Consider the following 7,613-nt stretch of genomic DNA (forward strand, 5'->3'; position numbering starts at 1 on the left):
CTTCTGCTCACGTGACCCGCCGCCGCCCGCCCAGCGTCAAACTTTATCCGCAACAGCCGGACGCACAGCCTCGCGGCCTCGGGGGCGGGCCCTGGGGAGGGGCGGGGCCAGCGCGCCTCCGGGCCCGCCCCTGCCTGGCCACGCCCCCGGTGCTTTCGCGGGGCCCGGGAGCGCGCCCGACGTTAGATAGGCGCGGTCACTCCAGCGCGGCCACGTGGCCCCGGTTCTGGGCCGGCGGTGCGGGCAGCGAGTGCGCCTAGGCCTCGGCACCCTGTCCTCGCCGGCCCGTTCTGGGTCCCACTGCCCCCCTTCCTGCCCCCTGTGGTCCCGAGGGGTAGGGTCAGGCCCGGTACCCCCGCGGAGTGAATGCCTGCCGGCCGTGGGGTGATGTCAAGGTCAGGGAGCAGCTGCCAGGAAAGGCCGGCCAGAAACTCCAAACCAGAGAGCAGATTCAATGAAAGTCCGTGACGAGCATTCTGCCTGTCCGTGCTCTCACTCTGCCAGCAGCTAAACTCTGTGACAAAACTTGTGCCCCAATTCTACCTGCCCAAGTCAGTGGAACGGCCGGGAGGAGGGGCGTGTGGGATCCTGCCACCCCTCAGGTGTGGGTGCTGTCACGCCTTCGTGTAGCTGACACATCTGTCTCACAAGCAGCTTCATACTGACAAACAGACGACTGCATGCTTATGCGAGAAAACGGGAAAGCCTCAGGGTAGCCACAGCTCCACGGCCACCTCTCACAGTTTGCCTCACATTCCAGAGGGCCTGTCTAGCACACTATGCAACCTCAGTGCCTCACCGAGCCACACACACTTCCTGGTCACCATCGGCCAGTCCCCTCTCCTGAGGCCGGGGAACACCACAGGACACAGGACAGAGAAGTTTTCTGGCTCAGAGACAGCTTCTGCTGACCTGCCCCACCCCCTCCTACCTGCTCACATGGGTCTCATCATCTACGTGTAGCCGAGTACACGAGGTCTTGGAGCAGACACGTGTGGGGCATTTGTGACCACTGCCTGCAAGCTCTCAAACCCACCCTTCAGCCCAGCAGGGGCCCACATGCAGTTCTGTGGCAGCTAGGCCCCAAGTTGCCCCCAACCTGGCCTCTTCAGCACTGTGGGGTTTCCTCAGAGCCTCATCTGCACTGGGACAGGCCTTTCGTGCCTGCTCACTTGTTTACTGGCCGTCCCAGGGCAGCCCCGTCTGTCTGGCCCTCTGCCGGCAGGCACGCAGAGCAGAGCCTGGCACGGGGTGGGTGCTCTGCAAACATCTGTGAGAGGAATGACTATCGATGGGGGGACAAACGAATGCACAGTCCCCCCACATGTGCCTTCTCCTCCTTCTGCTGCCACTCACCTGGCAGGGGCAGGGTGCCCCAGGTTCAGTGGGGTCTGTGTCCTGACACTGGCACTAGGAGGTGGGAAAGGCAGAGCAGACCCGCCTCCCTTAGTGGCCTGGCTGGGCCAGACCTGGTGAAGACCAAGCAGGACAGACCAGACCCCATGAAGCTTCCATGAAGCAAGCTCCAGAGCCGACCCCTGGATGCTTGACCTCAGCTTGAGAAGCCTCCAGAGGCTAGAAATGCCCAACAGAGGCTCCCCTGGTACAGGGGATTATTTCAGGCTGGAGGCAAAAATTCCAGGTTAACACACCAACTCCACACCACAGCAGGAAGGACCCTCACCTGCCCCATGGCAAGTTTGCCATAGATTAGGACCCACACACCTGGCCCTCCATTTGCTCTGTGGGGAGGCTGCCTCCTCGTGCTTACCTTCCTCAGTTCCTCACTGCACTTTGGCACCTTCCCTCAAGCCCCATCACCTCCTGCGGGTGGTCCAGGCACAGCCTTAAGGGTGTGATCACAGCAGAGGTAACAGAGATGACTGTAGGGTCAAAGATCATCTTTGGGGGACTTCCCTGGTGGCCCAGTGGTAAAGAATCCGCCTTACACTGCAGGGGATACGGGTTTGATCCCTGGTCAGGGAACTAAGAACCCACATGCTGCGGGGCAACTAAGTCTGCGTGCCACAACGACTGAGCTCGTGAGCCCAGAGCCCACGTGCCCTGGAGCCCTCACACCACAACTAGAGAAGAGAAATCCTGAACACCACAACTAGAGAGAAGCCCACGTGCTGCAGTGAAAGATCCCACGTGCTGCAACTAAGACCCGATGCAGCCAAAAAATAAATAAATCTTTAGGAAAAAAAAAATCATCTCCGAGAGGCATTCAAGGCCCCAAAGGGGAGCCTCTTCTTCATGCTCATAGTTCAGCCTCTCTCTGCAGCTCATATTTTTCTTTCCAAATTTGCCATTTTAAAAAATGACAGATCTGTACATTAACTTTCACAGCAGCTTTATCTAATAGTCAAAAGCTGGAATGAACCTGGATGGCCTTCAACAGGTTGAGCAGTTAAACAATGTGGCACATCCACACATGGAACACTGCTCAGCAATCAAGAGAATGAACTACTGACACCGCAGCCCGGGTGAGTCTCCAGGGAAACATGCTGAGTGAAAAGAGCTGGTCCCCAAAGATTGCATACTGTACCATTCCATTTATATAGCATTATGGAAATGACAGCATTTGCCTTTTCTCTCTGCATTAATATATGCATATGTATTTATATTTGAAAGTAAATTGATGATATCCAGGCACTTTCCCCCCAAATAATGCGGCAGCTCCTCCTAAGAACCAGGACCTTCTCCTTTTTAATCACAACCCATCACCACACCCAACAACCATGGATATAATGATATTGTCTAATACACAGCCCACTTTAGACTTTCCCTTGTCCCCAAATGGTCCTTTATAGCTGGTTGTCACATTGCATTTTGTTGTTGGGTCTGTTTACACTCCTTTAATCTACCACAGTCCTGGGAATTCCCTGGCAGTCCAGTAGTTAGGACTCTGCACTTGCGCTGCTGAGGGCATGGGTTCGATTCCTGGTTGGGGAAATAAGATCCTGCAAGCTGTGTGGTGAGGCCAGAAAAACAAACAAACAAAAAAACAAAAAAAACACCCTACCACAGTCCCTCTATTTTTTGTTTCGTTTTAATTTTTCATGACATTTGCATTTTTTAGAGCCCAAGGCTGGATCTGCCTGATCTTTTCCTGGAGTCAAACATTCAGTGCAGTGAGGCAGCATAGATGACAGCCCCCCAGGAGGTCCAGGATATCAGTTTGTCCCATTAGTGGGGACGTGCAGACTGAACCTCCATGTTCCAGGTCCCGTGTAGACTGAATAAGCTATGTGTGGGGTAATTCTTTGAGAGCACAGATATGATGTTTTTCCAAGAACCATTTACCCAGTGGTTTTAGCATCAGTTGATGGTCCTTGCCCGAATCCATCATTACATTTATGGTGCAAAATCACAATGTTCCAACTTTATCATTTCTCTACATTTAATAGGCATTTTTTGGTCAAGAATTTTTTTAAATTCCTAAATATTAATAGGAACTCATGAATTCTTTTTCTTCATCCAGTTATTCTTTCTGATGCTCAAATTTGATCCAAATTTGGCCAGTGAGACACACACTCCCTTTAAGCTGGCTCCTGTGCTCCCTTGTGCGGGGGGGCAGTGACTTTTTATTTTCATATTATTTCAAACATAGAAGTTGCAAGAACAGCAAAAGGAACTCCTGCATACCTCTTAGACAGACTCTCCAGTTGTTTACATGTTCGCCCATTTGCTTCATCATCATCATCTCTCTCTCTCTCCATATATATGTATATATGTTCTGAACCACCTGAGAGTAAGTGGAGACATTGTACACCTCTGCCACTAAATACTTCAGTGTGTATTTCTCAAGAGCAAGACCACTCGCTTACTTCACCACCGAACTGTGATAACAACATTGGGAGATCTGTCATTGATACCACACTCCGAGCTACTCTGCAGTCACCTGTAGCACTCACATCTTTCCTGCATCTTTTCGATGTTTGTGTTGTTCTCTGAGCACTTCATCACTTCAGCCACAAGGAAGTATTTTAGGCTCACCCAGGATGTCCCTGCCCCAGCCCTGAAGGCCATTTCTCAAGGAAGCCCTAGTCCCTTTTTGAGGGGAATGAGATTTAGAAGCCGAGGTCTGGAGCTGAGCATGTTCATTGCTACTGGTGTGCCTCTGCTTTGTAGGCCCTCTTAGGGGACAGAACTAGCATCCTGGATTCACCAGCCCTCAGTCTTCCTCTTCTTCCCTCCTTCCATATTTATATTTGGCTGAATTGTATGAAATTGCCAGTATTCAACCATTTTCAATCTACAAAAAAAGGCACAACCAAATATCCCTTTATCCACAGTGAGAACCCTTGTTTTCAGCAGCATCAATGTACTTATTAATTTGCTCTGTTCCAAAATACCCTTCAGGGACTTCCCTGGTGGTCCAGTGGTTAAGACGCTGCACTCCCAATAGAGGGGGCCCGGGTTTGATCCCTGGTCAGGGAACTAGCTCCCCCGCATGCATGCTGCAACTAAAAGATCCCACATGCTGCAACGAAGATTCCCACATGCTGCAGCTAAGACCCAGCGCAGCCAAATAAATAAATAAGTATTAAAAAAACAACAACCCTCCAAATAGCTTTGGAATTACTACAACAATACTGCTAGTAACCAGACCTTCTAAGGACATCTCAAGATTTCTTTGTAGTTATTTTTGTCCTCAGAATATATCGCACAAAAGAAATACAGAGTATTGTGTTCAAAATTATTTGAATTAATTCTTTTGTGTGTGTGTGTGTGTGTGTGTGTGGTTATGTTAATTGGATACACATGTTCATTTATTACTGCATTTTAGGGTCTTTTTCACTCTTTTTTGATTTAATGTTATATTTTGATTATGAAAAATATTTATTTATTATTTGATTTGAATATTATTTGATTCAAAAGTTATAAGTATAAAATGACACATAGCCAGAAAAGGGTCCTCCTTCATCCACTCCCACTCACCCCCATAAGAACTAATCTTCTGGTTCTGGGGTAGCTTTCCTGCCTTTTTGCAAAGATGAGCACATGCATGTATCAGAGGCTAAGTGGACAAAGATGCGGATTCTTCCTCTCCTTCCTTCTTACACAGCAGGTGACACAGAACATACCCTCATTTGTTCTTTTCTCTGCAGCCTACATGACCCACTCTGGGACCACGTCTAACTCCGCTCCCCTCCACAGTACGGTACATCCAGAGCACAAAGTCCTGGACATCATATAGGCTGTCACAGCATCCAGGCAGCCTAGGGAGTGGTCAGGGCATGGGGTCCAGGCTCCCCTACCTGCACCAAGCAGAGCTTTGACACCTCCTGGCTGCCTAGGCCTCCGTTCTTCATCTGTAAAACTCGACCCAGGGAGGTGGAGGTCAGCGCAGGTGAGCCAGAAAGAACATCACAGGCAGCAGTTCCCCCCAGTAGCTGTGGGAAGCCCTGAGCCCAGTCAGAAGGTGAGGCTGGGGTCCTCACCCCAGGCTGCACAGAATCCTTTCAAGGTTGGCCTGGGTCCCACCTGAATGCTGGGGTGGGGTGTCCCTGGTGGGACCAAGGCTGTATTTTCCAAAGAAACAATGTCCCAAACTGTGGTTCTATTAGGACTTCAGGTCATAGGTTAAAGTTAAAAAGCCCATTGCTGGGCTGACCCGGGAACTGAAGCGCCTCGAACCTGTCTCTTTGGGAAAGTTATGGCTCATTCTCAGAGCAAGTGCCTTCTGAGGCTCTTCTGAGCTGGGCCCACGGAGGCACAGCCCTGCCCCACGCTGTGCTTACGGTCCAGCCGAATGCATTTAAAAATATGTATGTAAAGATATATATAACTATGGTAAAATTGCAGTTTAAATTTAATCAGCTTAAAATATATATTTTTTAATAAATTTATTTATTTTATTTATTTATTTTTGGCTGTGTTGGGTCTTCGTTGCTGTGCGTGGGCTTTCTCTAATTGCAGCGAGCGGGGGCTACTCTTCGTTGTGGTGCACAGGCTTCTCACTGCGGTGGCTTCTCTTGCTGCAGAGCACGGGCTCTAGGCGCGCCGGCTTCAGTAGTTATGGCACACGGGCTTAGTTGCTCCGTGGCATGTGGGATCTTCCCGGACCAGGGCTCAAACCTGTGTCCCCTGCATTGAGCAGGTAGATTCTTAACCACTGTGCCACCAGGGAAGTCCCTTAAAAATCTACTTTCCAGCATAGGTCCTTTGGGAGTTTATCTGTATTATTAATAAGGCAGTGGCTTTCCACTGCCAAAGAAAAAAATGTAACTTCCTGGTGGCTGCGTGCTGCTCACTCTCACCGCTCTCCACGGCACAGCCTCCTTCAGCCCGTCCCCCAAGCCTTTCCTCAGCTCCCTCACGTCATGAGGGCTATGCCCACATGTCACCTGCTGGGGGACTTCCCTGACCGCATCCCACCTGCCACCCTCTGCCTGGTTTTCTCGTTTTCTCTCCCCTCCTGACATCACACTGTGGAGCCCCTTGGGCAGCTGTTTTCCATCATCTGCCCCCTCACCCCCAGCAGACAAGCCTGGGCCAGGGCTCCGGTGAGTGAGCGTGAGATCGTTAGGGACCCTTCCCCCGTGCATGGAGCTGCCCTACATCTGGTCTCAGTCGGTGGCCTCCAGGCAGGGCAGACATCTGGACAGATAAGAACCTCGGCTCGTTCTCACACATGCAAGAGAGATCACACTATCGATTTCACGAAATGAGCTGCGTTTCTAGGTTGCCACCCTACCCGCTGGCAGAATAATCAATGCCCTTGACTCAGGAGCTTTCTGGACCCTCAGCATTCTCCTCTGAGAAATGGATCCTGACTCCTAGGTGGAGGGTGGTGGTGCTTCTGCAAGATGGTTTAAGGAAAGTGTTCAGCATAGTTCCCACAGCCCTCTAACAAGTAAGCAAACACACTGGGGTCTGGAGAGGACAGGGAAGGCCACCTTCATGCTCCTCCTCACCTCATCTTCCTCCCTCCCAGGCAGCGGCTTGACAGCTGTTCCCAGGCTCTGCTTTGAATTAAAAAGTGGTGTGGCCCTTTAAGAGAAGCATCCGCCACCCCCGCTGCCCTGCTGCCCCCTTTGAAGTCCCTGGCGCTGAAAGGTTCCCAGTGGCAGATCTGAGGGTTTGTTTCGGCCTCCCCAGAGGCCACGTGCAGATCACAGGGTGGGAGGGAGGGAGGGCCGAAGGTCACAAGGCTGGCCAGGCCTCTCTGGCCTGCAGCCGCTATTGCAGCAGGCACTGAGGACCGGCAGGCTGCATGGATGGAGACCAGGCGGCTGGAGCTCATTAGGGCTCAGCAGAGCCAGCAGCTGGGAGAGCTAAGGAGGAGCTGTCTCCCGCCCTCCCCGGGGGCCTGGGGCAGCCTGACTTCCCCAACGCCCTCTCACCTATACAGTGAGGAGCATGCGCTGGCACTTTGGAGACGCTCTGGTGACACCCCAAGAAGCCCCATCTGCACAGATGTGTAGGAAGCCCCTCCCATCCCCATGACCTTCCTCCCCCCAGCTTTGGAATATGGCTGGTTCCAGGTGGACCCAGGTGGACCCTGACACGCCACAGTTAGCTGAGGTCAGCTGTGGGTTGGCATCCAGGAAGGTTCTTCAGCCAGGATTGCCCACAAGCCAGGTGTGGCTGTGGGGGGGGGGGGG

This window comes from Lipotes vexillifer, unplaced genomic scaffold (assembly GCF_000442215.2).
Source record: "Lipotes vexillifer unplaced genomic scaffold, Lipotes_vexillifer_v1.1 scaffold1691, whole genome shotgun sequence".
NCBI classification, from domain to species: Eukaryota; Metazoa; Chordata; class Mammalia; order Artiodactyla; family Lipotidae; genus Lipotes; species Lipotes vexillifer.